At 48.1% G+C, this 16,497-nt stretch overlaps 1 protein-coding gene across 6 annotated transcripts in view; it reads right to left on the reverse strand.

The window, feature by feature from the left end:
- LOC119962768 (protein FAM214B) overlaps positions 1–16,497 on the reverse strand; it is a 195,086-nt gene that overhangs the window by 56,785 nt on the left and 121,804 nt on the right. For all 6 annotated transcript variants that reach the window (XM_038790800.1, XM_038790803.1, XM_038790801.1 and 3 more), the window contains one exon: positions 11,892–12,125. The gene's annotated coding sequence lies outside the window, so the exon portion shown is untranslated. The remainder of the gene's footprint in view (positions 1–11,891; positions 12,126–16,497) is intronic.

Below are 16,497 nucleotides of genomic sequence, written 5' to 3' on the forward strand. Positions count from 1 at the left end.
GTACTTTTGACAGAGAAAGTATTGATTCTGCTAAATTTGTTTCTACAATCTCTGATTCCACTAAGGTTCTCCCATTTGTAGATACTCAGCTAATTTGTGAAGCAATTAATGAGACAATAGAAAAGGGTAAAAGGACAAAAACAATTCAAAAGCTACAAAGAAAGGAGTGAAGGAGTGAGAGAATGCTGGATGCAGCACAGGAATTTGCCAACAGGTTATTGAGGAATTAGCAAAGCAAGAGACCCAAAATAACAATAGAACGTCAAAAATGTCCCACATCATGCAATCAGAATTTTGGATGAGCATCACAGATAGATTTTGAACAGCAGTCAATGAGCATTGGTGTAATTACTTAGTCAAAGTGCTATTGTGTCCTTCTTGTCAGAGCTATTTACTGGAAAATCAAAAAATTGCAAGGAGCAGTGGGGTTTGGCCATCTGATCACCCAAGGTCCAAAAAGTCTAACCGTTGAAGAGCAAAATACTAAATTATATATTTCACTGTTGTGGGTTAAACGGTTAATGTTTCGTAGGAGCTGGTCAAAGGGATAGGCAGCATGCCGTCGGGGAAGGCGCCGGGGCCGCATGGGTTTCCGGTCTAATTTTACAAAATGTATGCAGACCTGTTGGGCCTCCGTTGGTTAGGATCTTTAACGAGGCAAGGGAGGGGGGGGGGGGGCTTTGCCCCCGACTATGTCACGGGCGCTAATTTCCTTGATCCTTAAACGGGACAAGGACCCCCTACAGTGTGGATCATATAGGCCGATGTCGTTGTTAAATGTGGATGCCAAGCTGTTGGCGAAGATCTTGGCCACAAGGATAGAGGACTGTGTGCCGGGGGTCATTCATGAGGACCAGACAGGGTTTGTGAAGGGAAGGCAGCTGAACACCAATATACGTAGGCTTCTGAATGTTATAATGATGCCGGCAGTAGAAAGGGAGGCGGAGATAGTGGTAGCATTAGACGCGGAGAAGGCCTTTGATAGGGTTGAGTGGGGGTACCTGTGGGAGGTGCTGGAAAGGTTTGGGTTCGGGGAGGGGTTTGTCAGTTGGGTGAGGCTGTTATATGAGGCCCCGATGGCGAGCGAAGCCACGAATAGGAGGAGATCGGAGTACTTTTGGTTGTACCGGGGGATGAGACAGGGGTGTCCCCTGTCCTATTTGCTCTTTGCGTTGGCAATTGAGCCCCTGGCCATGGCGTTGAAGGAGTCGAGGAATTGGAGGGGTCTGGTGTGGGGTGGGGAGGAGCACCGAGTGTCATTATATGCAGATGACTTGTTGCTTTATGTGGCGGACCCAGTGGGGGGAATGCCGGAGGTGATGCAGATCCTTAGGGAATTTGGGGGCTTTTCTGGGTACAAGCTCAACCTGGGTAAGAGTGAGCTGTTCATTGTGCACCCGGGGGATCAAGAGGAGGGGATTGGTAGGCTCCCGCTGAAAAGGGCGGGGAGGAGCTTTCGGTACCTGGGAGTCCAGGTGGCTAGGAGCTGGGGGGCCCTTCACAAGCTTAACCTCACTAGGCTGGTGGAGCAAATGGAGGAGGAGTTCAAAAGATGGGACATGTTGCCGCTGTCGCTGGCGGGCAGGGTGCAGTCCGTCAAGATGACGGTGCTTCCAAGGTTTTTGTTCCTGTTCCAGTGCCTCCCCATCCTTATCCCGAAGGCCTTTTGTAGGAGGATCATGGGCGCATGGGACTCCGAGGGTGAGAAGGGTTGCCCAACCTCGGTGGGTACTATTGGGCTGCCAACGCAGTGATGGTGCGTAAGTGGGTAATGGACGGGGCAGGGGCAGCATGGAAGAGGATGGAGAAGGCGTCCTGCGTGGACACGAGCCTGAAGGCGCTGGTAACGGCGCCGTTGCCGCTTCCTACAACGAGGTATACCATGAGCCCGGTGGTGGCGGCTACCCTCAAAATCTGGGGGCAATGGAGACGGCATAGGGGGGAGGTTGAGGGCTCGATGGAGGCCCCGATACGGGGGAACCATCGGTTTGTCCCAGGGAGCATTGATGGCGGATTTCTGGGCTGGCACAGGGCAGGGGTTAGGAGGTTGAGGGACCTGTTTGTGGATGGGAGGTTTGCGAGCCTGGGTGAGTTAGAGGGGAAGTTTGGGCTCCCCCCCGGGGAACATGTTTAGGTACATGCAGGTTAGGGCGTTTGCCAGGCGGCAGGTGGAGGGGTTCCCTCTGCTGCCCCCACGTGGGGTACGGGACAGGGTGCTCCCGGGGGTGTGGGTTGGAGGAGGGAGGATTTTGGACGTGTACCACGTCATGCAGGAGGTGGATGAGGCCTCGGTGGAGGAGCTGAAGGTTAAATGGGAAGAGGAGCTGGGTGAGGAGATTGAGGAGGGGACATGGGCGGATGCCCTGAAAAGAGTGAATTCCTCCTCTTCCTGTGCGAGGCTTAGCCTCATACAGTTCAAGGTGCTGCACAGGGCCCACATGACTGGGACGAGGATGAGTAGGTTTTTCGGGGGCGAAGTCAGGTGTGCTAGGTGCTCGGGGAGCCCAGCGAACCACGCCCATATGTTCTGGGCATACCCAGCGCTGAGGGAGTTTTGGAAGGGGGTAGCAAGCACGGTGTCGAGGGTGGTTGGATCCAGGGTCAAGCCAGGCTGGGGACTCACAATTTTTGGGGTTGCAGTGGAGCCGGGAGTGCAGGAGGCGAAAGAGGCCGGTGTTCTGGCCTTTGCGTCCCTAGTAGCCCGGCAGAGGATCTTGCTTCAATGGAAGGATGAGAGGCCCCCAAGCGTGGAGGCCCGGATCAATGATATGGCTGGGTTCATCAAATTGGAGAAGGTGAAATTTGCCCGGAGGGGATCAGTACAGGGGTTATTTAGGCGGTGGCAACCTTTCCTTGACTTCCTGGCAGAACGGTAGGAAAATAGGCCGGCAGCAGCAGCAACCGGGGGGGGGTTGTTTCGGGGGAAGGGAGGAATGTGTGTATGTGTTTATTAAATATGCCGGGTGTTTATCTATTTCTTCTTTTTGTAGTTACTGGGGGGGGGGGGGGGGGGGGGGGGTTTGGTTTTGGGGGTTAGTGTGTTTTTCTTTTTGTTGTTAATACTGTCTTCTTGTTGTTATTTTCTGTTTTTGAAAATCTCAATAAAAATTATTAAAAAGAAAACGGTTAATGTTTCGGGTGGACTGCATTCAATGGTCTTAAAGAGGTGGCATATGAGGTAGGCGGTGTTAATTTTCCAAAATTTGCTGGATTCTGGAAAGATTCCATCAGACCAGAAAATATCAAATATAACATCTCTATTCAAGAGGGAGGGAGGAAGAAAACAAGAAATTATAGGCCAGGTTGTCAGTCATGTGAAGGTGTTGGAGTTTATAATTCAGAATATTATAGCTGGGTACCAAAGCTCAGTAATCAGCGTTTCACTTGCACCTCTTTCAATCTGGTCTATTGCATTCGCTGCTCCCAATGTGGTCTCCTCTATATCGGAGAGACCAAATGCAGACTGGGTGATCGCTTTGCTGAGCACCTTTGGTCTGTGTGCATTCAGGACCCTGACCTTCCCGTTGCTTGCCATTTTAACACAAGACCCTGCTCCCATGCCCACATGTCTGTCCTTGGCCTGCTGTAATGTTGCAGTGAAGCTCAACGCAAACTGGAGGAACAACATCTCATCTTCCGGTTAGACATGCTACAGCCCTCCGGTCTCAACACCAAATTCAACAACTTCAGATGATTAGCTCGACCCATTTCTTTTCATCCGATTTCATTTTAACTGTCTTTTACCATTTCTTTCTTTTTCGTCTTTCTTTATATATATTCACCCTCCCCCCCAGCTTATCCACCTTTCCTTACCCTTTTTCCCCTTTGCCTCCCTCTTCTCACACCCCCCCCCCCAATCTCCATCTGTCACAGTTCACCCTCTGATGTTAGTTTCTCTGCTGTTTGGCCTTTCACACCTTTTGTTCTCTCCGGGGACTGCCATTAGCACTCTTACCCCTTGGTTTCTGTGGCTATTAGTGTTATATTACTTGGCTTAAGTAATGTATGTCATTACTGATTGCAGATGACCTTGAAGAACACTCGAGTCTTTGAAGTAAATTAAATGAATTTATTGAGTAACGATAAAACTAATAAATGAGTTCGACACTCCACTGAACTAACTCCAGAAGTAATGAGGAATAACTGTACAAATTATATCTGAACTACACGTGGTGGCTAGGCTGTGACCTGACTCTGTTACACGACTGCTATCTAACTACTGCTGCGTGGAAAGAGACCAAGACCCTCTAGGAGCTCGGTTATATAGTGTGGTTTAGTGGTGCCTTCTCATGTTAGTATCACAATGAAGTGTTGTGATTAACCCTTTAGTTACATGTCTGTCTATATATCATTACAATTAGCACCCCATTTCCCTGGGATTCTGTGGCTATGACTCATCTTTAATTCTCACTCCACAGTATAAATATTTCCCACTTTCTCTGTCTTTTAGCTTTGACAAAGGGTCATCTGGACTAGAAGCGTTAGCTCTTTTCTCTCTCTACAGATGCTGCCAGACCTGCTAAGATTTTCCAGCATTTTCTCTTTGGTTTCAGTAATTGGAAAGGGCCAACATGGCTTTGTAAAAGGGAAATCATGTTTAACTAACTGATTGGAGTCCTCTGGAGGAGTAACATGCACTATGCATAAAGGGGAGACTGTCGACATACTGTACTTGGATTTCCAGGCTTTTGATAGGGTGCCACATCAAAGGTTATTGTGAAAAATAAAAGCTCATGGTGTAGGGGGCAACCTATTAGTATGGATAGAAAATTGGCTCACTGAAAGAAAATAGAGTATGCTTAAATGGGTATTTTTCTGAGTGATAGGATGTGATGAGAAGAGTCCCACGGGGGTCTGACCTGGGGCCTGAACCTTTTCCAATTTTTATCAATGACGTTAATGAGGTGAGTGAAGGCAGATGACACAAAGATACGTAGAAAAGTGTGTTGTGGAGGACAAAAGGAGGTTAAAGACAAATATAGATAGGTGAATGAGTGGGGAAAAATATGTCAGATGGAATACAATGTGGGAAAATATGAAGTTGTTCACTTTGGCAGAAATAATTTTTTAAAAAGAGAATATTTAAGGGAGATCTGCAGAATTCCGAAGTGCAGAGGAGGGATTCAGGTGTTTCAGCGCACGAGTCACAAAACGTCAGTCTGCAGGTACACAGCAGATAATTAAGGAGAGTGGAATGCTATTCTTTATTATAAGAGGGATTGAACATAAAAGTGAAGATTTTATGCTTCAGTAAAACGGGTCTTTGGGGAGACCACATTTCAATGCTGTGTGCAGCTTTGATGCAAATGTGTCAGAGGTAGTTCAGATGAGGTTTACTAGATTGATACTGGGAATGAGCAGGTTGTCTTATGAAGAAAGGTTGGACAGACGGCACTCGTTTTGACTGGAATTTAGAAGACTTTAGATCAGGGTGATTTGATTGCCATGTGCAAGATCCTGTCTTGACAAGGTGCATGCGGAAAGGCACATGCGGAAAGGTAGTTTCCTCTTGTGGTTGAGTTCAGTATTAGGGGGAATTGTTTTAAAATTAGGGGTTACCCTTCAAAGATAGAGTAAGGAGGGCTGTGCAACTTTGATACTCCCTGCCTCAGGTGGCAGTGGAAGTGGGGTCATTGAATATTTTTAAGGCGGAGGGCGATCCATTATTTTTAGGCAAGGGAATCAAAGGTTATCAGGGGTAGATGGGAATGTGGAACTGAAAATACAGAATGGCAGAGGAGGCTTGAGGGCCGAATGCTCTACTTCTACTTCATATGTTCACATGTCATTTATAAAAAGAGGAAGGCATTCAAAAAATAAACTTGGAAGGAAGGAAGGCTTTGATGACTGGATTAATCCAACATTAAAACAAAGCAAAGAATGCTTCCCAAAGACCAGAAAAACAGAGATAATTGACAGAACATCAACATTTTGTAGACAAGACTATCCAGCAACTTGAAATTTGAGAGCAAATGAAGTTGAAAACAAGTTTAGTCTATTTTGGCCTCTCACCAACACGGAGAAAGAGGTTGTCCTGATTTTATATTCTGTGCATGGAAACATACTAGTATATTGCAAAGGGGTTTGCAATAAAAAGATAACTACAATACTGCACAACCTGACACATTGTCCAATTAATCAGCGCTGTGAAATTTACATTTAAATTGGAATTTGTTTTCAGCAGACTAATTGATAATTTCTATTTCTGGAGCTCCATAGCCAAGATTATGATTGAGTGCCTTTTAACAGTGCCTGTGTAATTTCAGAGACGAACAAAAATGTAAAAGAAATCACAACTGTGAAACAAAGTTGAATTCCTCACCCTTGTATATGAACTGCAGCACCACATCTGGTGCCAATGGCCCTTGAAACGTTTAAAACAAATTATGCTGAGTACAAGATAATACAGTAACATTTCCTATAACCTCCACCAAAATGAAATCTAATACATTGAAGTGCGACAGCTTGTATTTACATAGGACATTCAACACAGTAAATGTCCCGATGCATTTTACATCAAGTGAAAAAAGGCCCAATGCAGCTTTGGGAGAAATGATTGAAAAGATAGTCGAAAAGAAGTTTTGACCATATTTAATGGTTGGGCAGAAATGACAAGGTTGGAGTCTCAAGGAAAAGAACTCTGAAGAATGGCACTGAAGCAGCCAAAAGTTCAGCTGTTAAGTATTAAAGCGGATAAAAGAGGACAGAGAAAATTGACAGCAGGCCAGAGCTGGAGAATCAAAAGATATGGGCTGACATTTGAATCAGAGTAGATTGCAAAAGGACATAAAAACAAACAAATGACAGGCAGGAAATGACCAGCTAGTCCGTCAAGCTTGTCCCCATTTTGTCATGGCTCAGCTAAGCATGCCAAGTCCCAAACGCTATCCACTCACCAACATAGGCGTGAAAACTTGGATTAAGAGTTCAGTGCAATGCTGGGTAGAAATTTGGTGAAAAATTAGTAAGATCAGAGGCAAGAGGCACAACATTGGGGAAATAAAGTCTGAAGTCAAAAGCAGAATAAGGGTTTCAGTGGTGGTGTGATAGATAATGGTGGAGCCATTCCTTCTTTTCTTTCTTGTGATAATGTCAAATCTATTCTCTCATTGATGAACTGGAATTGGTAATCCGTGAAAACAATGGGCTTTAACATCCAGTGGAGTGGCAATGGAGTCAGAGTGTCACTTTGCACATTGATACTTAACATGCCATTCGCATGTCATCTGACCTTCCAACTCAGGCCAGGGGAGATGTGTGTAGTGCAGGAGATTCTCAGGGCATTCTGTTCAGGGCTGCAGCGTCGAAGGGAAAAGGTCACACCCCTTTATAATCGCACTGGCTGCAAAAAAGCAGGTTGATTTAAAAGGTCCAGCCACTGAGCAGCCAGGGAGACGGTCCATTTAGAAGGTAAGAGGGCAGGATGAGTCGATTGCTTTCAATTATTCCAACTTTTTCTGCATATCTATCGATTTAGATCACGTTATTGCATGATTCCCAGTGATGGTTCCCATCAGGAGTTTGAACTTCCCAAGCAATTGCCATGCAATCCTTTCCAGGGATTGCCTGGCAGCGGGGGTTCCAAAGCACATATTTAGATATATATTCAGATATATCTCCTCAGAGTTCAGAAGTTACGGGCCAATCAATGGTGTCAAAATGCCACGAAGTAGCCAGCTCATTTCAACAGCAACTTACAGTAATATATACATTAACTTGATGAAGGAGCAGTGCTCCAAAAGCTAGTGATTCAAAACAAACCCGTTGGACTTTAACCTGGTGTTGTAAGACTTCTTACTGTACACTGATATAGCAACTGTAATGTAAAAAATGCCCCAAGGTGCTTCACTATGAAACAAAACGACACCAAACAAAAAAAGGATACATTAGGGGTGGGATTCTCCTGCTTCCCAGCTACGTGTTTCTCGGTGGCGGGAGGCAGCGCTCCTTTTGCTGGTGGCGGGATTCTCTGCTCCTGCTGCTACCAATGGGAATTCCCATTGAAGCCATCCCACGCTACCAGGATACCCACAGCTGGTAGTGCGCTGCCAGCAGGACCAGAGAATGCCACCGCCAGAGAATGGCCAGAGAATTCTGGCCAAGGTCAGATGACCTACAATTTGGTCAAAGAGGTAGGTAAGAAGTGTCTTAAAGAAGGAAAACTAGAGGCGTAGAGAGGCTATTCTTGACCTTGGGGCCGAGGCAACTGAAGGCACAGCCACTAATAGTGCAGCAATGTAAATTGGAGATGCACACAAGGCCAGAATCAAAGGAGCACAGATATCTTGAAGAATTGTGGGGCTAGAGGAGATTACAGAGATGGGGAGGGGTGAGGCCATGGGATTTGAAAACAAGGATGAGAATTTTAAAACCAAAACATTGCTTGACTGGGAGGCAATGCAGGTCAGGGGTCAAAGGGGTGATAGGGAATCGGGACTTACTGCGTGATGACACGAGTTTGTTGGAACATTCACGTCTAGTAACAAAGGCAGGAATGAGCTGAGACAGGGAGAAGTCAGGCAATGCTACAGAGGTGAACATAGGCAGCCTCAAGGATGGCATGAATATGAAGTCAGAAGCTCATTTCAGGATCAAATGTGAGATCAAGGTTGCGAGTCGACTGACTTAATCTCAGACTGTTGCAAGGGAGAGGGACAAGAGTTAGTTGCTAGAGAATGAACTTTGGAGCAGAGACCAAATACAATAGTTTTGATCTTCAAAGTATTTAATTTGAAGAATTTTTTGTCCATCCAGTATTGAATGTGAGATAACAGTCTGATAATTTAGCAATGGTGCAGAGGTTGAGAGAGGTGATTGAGCATTGGAGCTGGGTGCCATCAACATACATGTGAAAATGAATGTCATGTCTTCGGATGATGTTACTGAGGGGCAGCTTGTAGATGAGAAATAGGAAGGGGCCAATTATAGATTCTTTGGGGACGGCAAAACTAATGATGCAGGGGCAGAAAGGAAAGCAATAGCAAATCAATTCTCTGGCTTTGAATGTTAGCTCGATAAGAATGATAATATAAGAAGAGGAGATTAGGATGTGACCAGGGAGAGAAGTCGCACACAGCTGGACAACATTGGTGAAATGTTAGAAGAGAATGGTGCAGTCATCAAAGGCTGCAGGAGAATGAGGAATGCCAGACATGACCCACAATATACGTCATTTTAGTATTGATAATTTTTTCTATAGGCACACAGACAACAGCATGCGCAGATATCACTACGGACTCGCACAACTCTTGAACGTCAAATTAATTTGTACCGAAGATTTCATATCACCACATGCTACGCCCCTTCCTCCCATTGTCACTGGGCTAGTAATCCAGAGACCCAGGGTAATGCTCTGGCGAATTGGGTTCAATTCGCACCAGGGCAGATGGTGAAATTTGAATTCAATAAAATTCTGGAATTAAAAGTCTAATGATGACCATAAAACCATCATCAAAACCCATCTTATTCATGAATGCCCTTTAGAGAAGGATATCTGTTAGCCATACCTGGTCTGGCCTACATGTGACTTCAGACCACAGCAATGTGGTTGACTCTGAAATGCCCTCAGAGATGAGCAATAAATGCTGGCCCAGCTAGCGACGCTCGCATGCCATGAATGAATAAAAAAAAACTAAAGCTAGTCTTCAGAGCAATTTAGGACAAGGAACCTAGCAGATTACGCACATAACGGCTTCCGGTGTGCACCATGGAGTAAGTGGTCACACACAAGGCAGCTCCTGCCCAAGGTTACAGAAAAGAGCTCTTTTTTAAGCAACATGGGGTGGAATTTTGATGAAAAGGCGTAGGTGAATGTTGGAGGAGTACTTTCCCCCAGGAATGGTATGTTTCTTGGTTACCAGACCCGCAGAAACAGTGAAAGATTTGGCTGAAGCTACAGCAGAGACAAAAGCCTCTTCCAGCATGCAGACGGGGGAAGGGCGAGTTTAAAGGCCTCAAGCTGACTTGAGGGCCTATATGAAAGCTGAATTCTAGCAGCAGAGGGAACAACTGTGAAAAGATCTCACCAAGGCCATTGAAGAAGCGGTGACGGCTGACTTCCGGTGACAGCGGGCAGGAGGCAGCCACGCGTTGGAGGGCTCCCGTTAGGGAACGGCATTGTTGGGGATTGACGCCCGGTCCTAGGGGCAGCGAAGGCCAGGAGAAAGTACAGGGGAGGGATATGTCGACGTCCAGTAAGAAAACGGCTGTGAAAACAGCTGAAAGTTCGTCGGGGAGTAGAAAGGTCACCGTGGGGTCACCAAGGAAAATGGAGGCTGGAGCATCAGGGGAGGCCGCATTGCTTACGCCTGCAGAAATAACTAAGGTAATGGCTGCGGAATTCGAAAGGCAGTTTACAAAATACATGGAGACAATGAGGAAGGAGATGAGGGAGGTTTTGAGTGTGCTGGTGGAGCAGGCGATTTCCCCGGTGACGACGGCGGTGGCGAGTGCAGTGGCGGAGGTGCGGGAGCAAGGGGAGGCGCTGAAGGAAGTGGAGGAGACATTATTGCAGCATGGTGATCAACTTACGTCGATGGGGAAGGAGATGCGGAAGGTGGTGGAGGCGAACAAGGATCTGCGAGGAAAATTGGAAGACCTGGAAAACAGGTCCAGGCGACAGAATTTGAGGATTGCGGGGCTGCCCGAAGGAGTTGAAGGGCTGAGACCGACTGAGTATTTTGCTGTGATGCTGCCGGAACTATTGGGGGAGGGGAAGGATCCCTCCCGATATGAACTGGATCAGGCTCATCGGTCGTGGAGGCCTATACCAAAGGCGAGTGAGCCGCCAAGGGTAGTGACTCTGTGCTTCCGTAGGTACAGTGTGAAGGAGAAGGTCCTGTGCTGGGCCAAGCAGAAGTGGGTGGTGCAGTGGGCTGGAGCTGGTATACGTGTATACCAGGACTTTACGGTGGAGCTGGCGAGGAGGCGGGCTGCTTTCAACCGGGTGAAGAGGGCACTGTACGTTAGCAAGGTGCAGTGTGGCATTGTATATCCAGCGAAGCTGAGGGTGACTTACAAGCTCAAGGACTTTTATTTTGGAATGGCGGAGGAATTTGCGAAGGCAGAAGGACTGTGGCAGAACTGAGAAATTGAGAAATGACCATGTGCCGATGTAACCTCATGACTGTATTTCATTCTTTCTTTTCTTTTTGTTTGTTTGTTTGTTTCACTGCGTGCGGGTGTATGGGCTAAAGGAGCCGGTGTTGTATATATTTGGACAAGGGAAGTGATGGGACTTTCACTCGAAGTGAGGGCTCTTTGGGGTGTAGGTGGATATGCGGGGTTTGTGCGCTAAAAGGGAGATTTTTGGGCTTTCCTAGGGTCGGGCAAGGGGGAAAGGAACCCGGGAGGGGGCCTCCACGCTGGCTGGTCTAAGCCGGCCAGCGAACGGGAGTGAGGTGGGGAGAGGGGTTGCAGCCATCGGAGTCTGGCAGAACAGGGTCCGAGTGGTCTAGCCAGGGTGGAAAGTTAGAAGGGAAGGAACAGAGGTTGGGGGAAGGAGTTTTACAAGAAGCAGTGGACGGGAGGAGTTGGAAAGGAGTGGGGGGGGGGGGGGGGGGGGGGGGGGGGGGGGAGTTTTACAACTCTTGGGTACCATGGGAGGGTTTGTTTTATTGGATGCACATATTGACAGGTGGGCCGTTGTTGTTGTTGAGGGGATTGATTTTGTATTTGTTACCATTTACTGTTTGTGGGTGGGGTGTAAATTTTGTAGGAAGATGTGAAAATGGAGAATAAAAACATTTATAAAAAAAAAGATTACGCACATAAAAAAATACAGTAAAAATGACTGGAAATGTTATCAGTAGAATTATGTTTGGCCATATACTGTATTACTTACTGTGTGCACAATTTGCAAGTAAGCTGCTCAGTTAGCTGGCGAAACTTACCATTCCATTATTCTGATGACCTTCTCGTTCCAGGATAAGCTGCGTCACACGCCTTTCTTGGTACAAGAGATTCCAAATAGTTTTTGTGTTTGCGTCAGCTATTCTGGCAAATCTTCCATCTTGACAACTGGAGATGCGAACTGGTTGCAGAGTAACTTCCACCATCACTGGAGCATGTAATTTGCTTAAATAAGCACACGTTTTTGTTCACTTCAGTCCCAGGACCTTGCAGCACTGGAAAAATTAATTCGTTTTTAATACAGTGTTATTGTGGTTACAGTTTAATATGCAAGGTTACTGAAACATTTCTACAAAAAGATTAGAACTGGGAATTAAACATTGCATGTTATAACATATTCAGAAAAGGTAAAGTGGGGGGGGGGGGGAGAAAGAAAGAGATGGAGTAACTATGTTTATTAGGAATAACATAATGGTGATGGTAAAAAGGATCAGCATATAATCCATATGGATAGACATAAAAGATAATGAAGGATCAATCATACTAACAAGTGTAGTCTACAGATAACCTAACAGTGGATGAGAGATGAAACAAATATGTAGATAAATTGGGGAATTGAGTTGAAAACATAAGAATGAACATCATAGGGTGTTTCAACTACCCTGATATTAATTGGATAGAAGAGCTAGATAAAAGGGATAAAGGAATGGAGTTCCAACAATGTGTAGAGGACTCGTTTCCAACCAAATATTTTAAAAAACTAACATGGAAAATGCGATCTACTAACAGGAATGAACCAGAACAGATAAGGGAAGTACAGGAACATCTAGGCATCATACCGGACTGGTACAGAAGGTGAAGTTGCACGGGATCAGATGGATACATTGCAAGATGGATATAGAATTGGCTCGGTCACAGAAGACAGAGGGTAGCAGTGGAAGGGTGCCTTTCTGAATGGAGGGCTGTGACTAGTGGCATTCCTCAGAGATCAGTGCTGGGACGGTTGCTGTTTGTAATATATGTATAAATGATTTGGAGGAAAATGTAACTGGTTTGATTAGCAAGTTTGCCAATGACACAAAGGTTGGTGGAATTCCGAATAGCGATGAGGACTGTCAGAGGATACAGCAGGATTTAGATCGTTTGGAGACTTGGGCAGAGAGATGGCAGATGGAGTTTACTCCAAATGGGAGATAATGCATTTTGGAAGGTTTAATACAGATGGGAAATATACAGTAAACGGCAGAACTTTTAAGAATATTGATAGGCAGAGGAATCTGGGTGTACAGGTACTCAGGTCATGGCAATGCAGGTGGCGAAGGCATGCTTGCCTTCATCGGCCGCGGCATTGAGTCTAAAAATTGGCAAGTCATGTTGCAACTTTATAGAACCTTAGTTAGGCCGCACCTGAAATATAGTGTTCAATTCTGGTTGCCACACTACCAGAAGGATGTGGAGGCTTTGGAGAGGGTATGGAAAAGATTTACCAGGATGTTGCTTGGTATGGAGGGCATTAGCTATGAGGAGAGGTTGGAAAAACTTGGTTTGTTCTCATTGGAATGACAGGGGTTGAGGGGCAACCTGATAGAAGTCTACAAGATTATGAGTGACATGGACAGATGGATAGTCAGAAGCTTTTTCCTGGGGTGAAAGAGTCAATTAGTAGTGGGCATAGGTATACGGTGCGAGGGGCAAGGTTTAAAGGAGATGTTTTTTTTTTTTTTTTTTACACAGAACGTGGTGGGAGCCTGGAACACGCTGCCGGGGGAGGTAGTGGAAGGAGATACCAGTGTCTTTTAAGGACCTTCTTGACAAATACATGAATAGGATGGGAATAGAGGGATATGGCCTCTGGAAGGGTAGGGGGTTTTAGTTCAGAGGGGCAGCATGGTTGGTGCAGGCCTGGAGGGCCAAAGGGCTATAATATTCTTTGTTCTAGTGACCATAATATAATACACATTAAAGTGATTATAGAGAAGAATGCAAGTATGGTGTAATCTAGGCTAATATAATCGAAAAGCTGATTTCAAGGGGATGAGAATAGAAAATAAAATGGGCAAATATATATGTTGAACAATAATGGGAAACATTAAATAGAGTGTGTAAGAAAAATAAATTCTGCTAAAAGGAAAGAACAAACTAAACTTATGAGACGCCATGGTGAATAAAGACTTAATGGAAAAAATGAAGGTTGAGAAGCAAAAGTTAAGTACATAGATAGCAGGGGAGTGGGTCATAAGAGAGAATCTGAAGAGAGCAAGAGAAAAGTCAAAAAATAATTAGGAAGGCGTGGAATTATGGACACCTTAACATGGTAGAAGAAGAAAATAATGGATTCCCTAATAAAAAAAAGGAGAGACTGGAAGAACATCTACTTTTCACTGTGCCTCAGTACACGTGACAATAAACAAATTAAATTTAAAAAAGCTAGAAATAATAATAATAATCTTTATTAGGGTCACAAGTAGGCTTACATTAACACTGCAGTGAAGTTACTGTGAAAATCCCCTAGTCGCCACATTCCAGCACCTGTTTGGATACATGGAGGGAGAATTGAGAATGTCCAATTCACCGAACAGCACGTCTTTCGGGACTTCCTCCGAGCACCCGGAGGAAACCCACGCAGACACGGGGAAAACTTGCAGACTCCCCACAGACAGTGACCCAAGCCAGAATTGAACGTGGGACCCTGGCTCTGTGAAGCAACGTGCTAACCACTGTACTACCGTGCCTCCCTCAGAAATGTAATCATGAATAGTCAGCAAAGATTTATAAGGGAAAATACTACTTCACCAACATTGAACGTTTTGAAGGGCTAACGGTAGACAATGGCAATGCAGTAGATGTAATTTATCTGGATTTTCAGAAAACAACCTTGATAGGGTGCCCCATAATAGATGAATGAATAAGGTCAGAAATCCGGAGTCAGAGGTCAAATGGTAGAATGGATTGATAGTTGGCTTTAAGACAGAAAGTAGACTTGACTTCCGGGCGGCGAGCGAGGAGGTCGCAGGGAGAGGGGCTCCCGCAAGCGGTGGACAGCAGAAGGAACAGCCCCCCCCCCCCCCGACAGGCCGGACGGCGGAGGAGGAGCGCCGGCGGAGGAGCCGGAGCCGAGGAGCCGAGGAGCCGGAGCGGAGGAGCCGGGGCGGAGGAGCCGGAGCGGAGGAGCCGAGGAGCCGGAGCGGAGGAGCCGAGGAGCCGGAGCGGAGGAGCCGAGGAGCCGGAGCGGAGGAGCCGAGGAGCCGAGGAGCCGGAGCGGAGGAGCCGAGGAGCCGGAGCGGAGGAGCCGAGGAGCCGGAGCGGGAGCGGAGGAGCCGGAGCGGAGGAGCCGGAGCGGCGACAGGGGGGCCCAACAGCAGCAGGTCCATCCCCTCTCCCTTCCCCCCCCCCCACGCGGGCCAGGAGCGGTGCGGCGGCGGCGGCCCCTCTTCTCCCCCCCCCCCCCCCCACGCGACCCAGGAGCGGTGCGGCGGCGGCGGCCCCTCTTCTCTCCCCCCCCCCCCCCCACGCGGGCCAGGAGCGGTGCGGCGGCGGCGGCCCCTCTTCTCTCCCCCCCCCCCCCACGCGGGCCAGGAGCGGTGCGGCGGGCGGCGGCCCCTCTTCTCTCCCCCCCCCCCCCCCCCCCCCGGCCAGGAGCGGTGCGGCGGCGGCGGCCCCCCTTCTCTCCCCCCCCCCCCCACGCGGGCCAGGAGCGGTGCGGCGGCGGCGGCCCCTCTTCTCTCCCCCCCCCCCCCCCCACGCGGGCCAGGAGCGGTGCGGCGGCGGCGGCCCCTCTTCTCTTCCCCCCCCCCCCCAGCCAGCAGCGGGGACCCCCCCCCCCCCAGCCAGCAGCGGGGACCCCCCCCCCAGCCAGCAGCGGGGACCCCCCCCCCCCCCAGCCAGCAGCGGGGACCCCCCCCCAGCCAGCAGCGGGGACACAACCCCCCCCCCCCCCCCCAGCCAGCAGCGGGGACACAACCCCCCCCCCCCCAGCCAGCAGCGGGGACACAACCCCCCCCCCCCCCCCCCAGCCAGCAGCGGGGACACAACCCCCCCCCCCCCCCCCAGCCAGCAGCGGGGACACAACCCCCCCCCCCCCCCAGCCAGCAGCGGGGACACAACCCCCCCCCCCCCAGCCAGCAGCAGGGACCCCCCCCCCCCCCCCAACCAGCAGCGACCACCGGCCCACTCGCCCCTCCCTCCCCCCCCCCCCCCCAACTGCTGTAACCACCACGTGGCAAAGACAAAGGGACTCTCTCTCCTGGTTGAGTGGGGAAAAAAGAAAAAAGAGACTTGTATTTCTGTTCTTCCCAAAAGAAAACTGGTAAAGAGAAAAGGGGTAGGGGAAATAAATTAAAAAAAAAAAAAATATATATATATACATATATAGATATATAATAATAAATAAAATAAAAATAGGGTGCGGAAAAGGGGGAAAAAGAAGAACAAGGAGAGAAGAAAAGATGAAGGGGAAGGGGGAGAAAAAAGTGCCAGAAAGGAGCCAAGAGAAAGGGGGCACCGGAAGTAGACTGGGCAAAGGGAAAGCCAGCTCGGGCGAACGAGTCAACACGCGAAGCGGCGGGAAGGATGCTTCGCCGCATCCAGAAGAGCTGGACGGGCGGGCAACCTCTCCCCTGGGGTTAGAGGGGGGTGTGAATTGGAAGG

Source organism: Scyliorhinus canicula, chromosome 3, assembly GCF_902713615.1.
Source record: "Scyliorhinus canicula chromosome 3, sScyCan1.1, whole genome shotgun sequence".
NCBI classification, from domain to species: domain Eukaryota; kingdom Metazoa; phylum Chordata; class Chondrichthyes; order Carcharhiniformes; family Scyliorhinidae; genus Scyliorhinus; species Scyliorhinus canicula.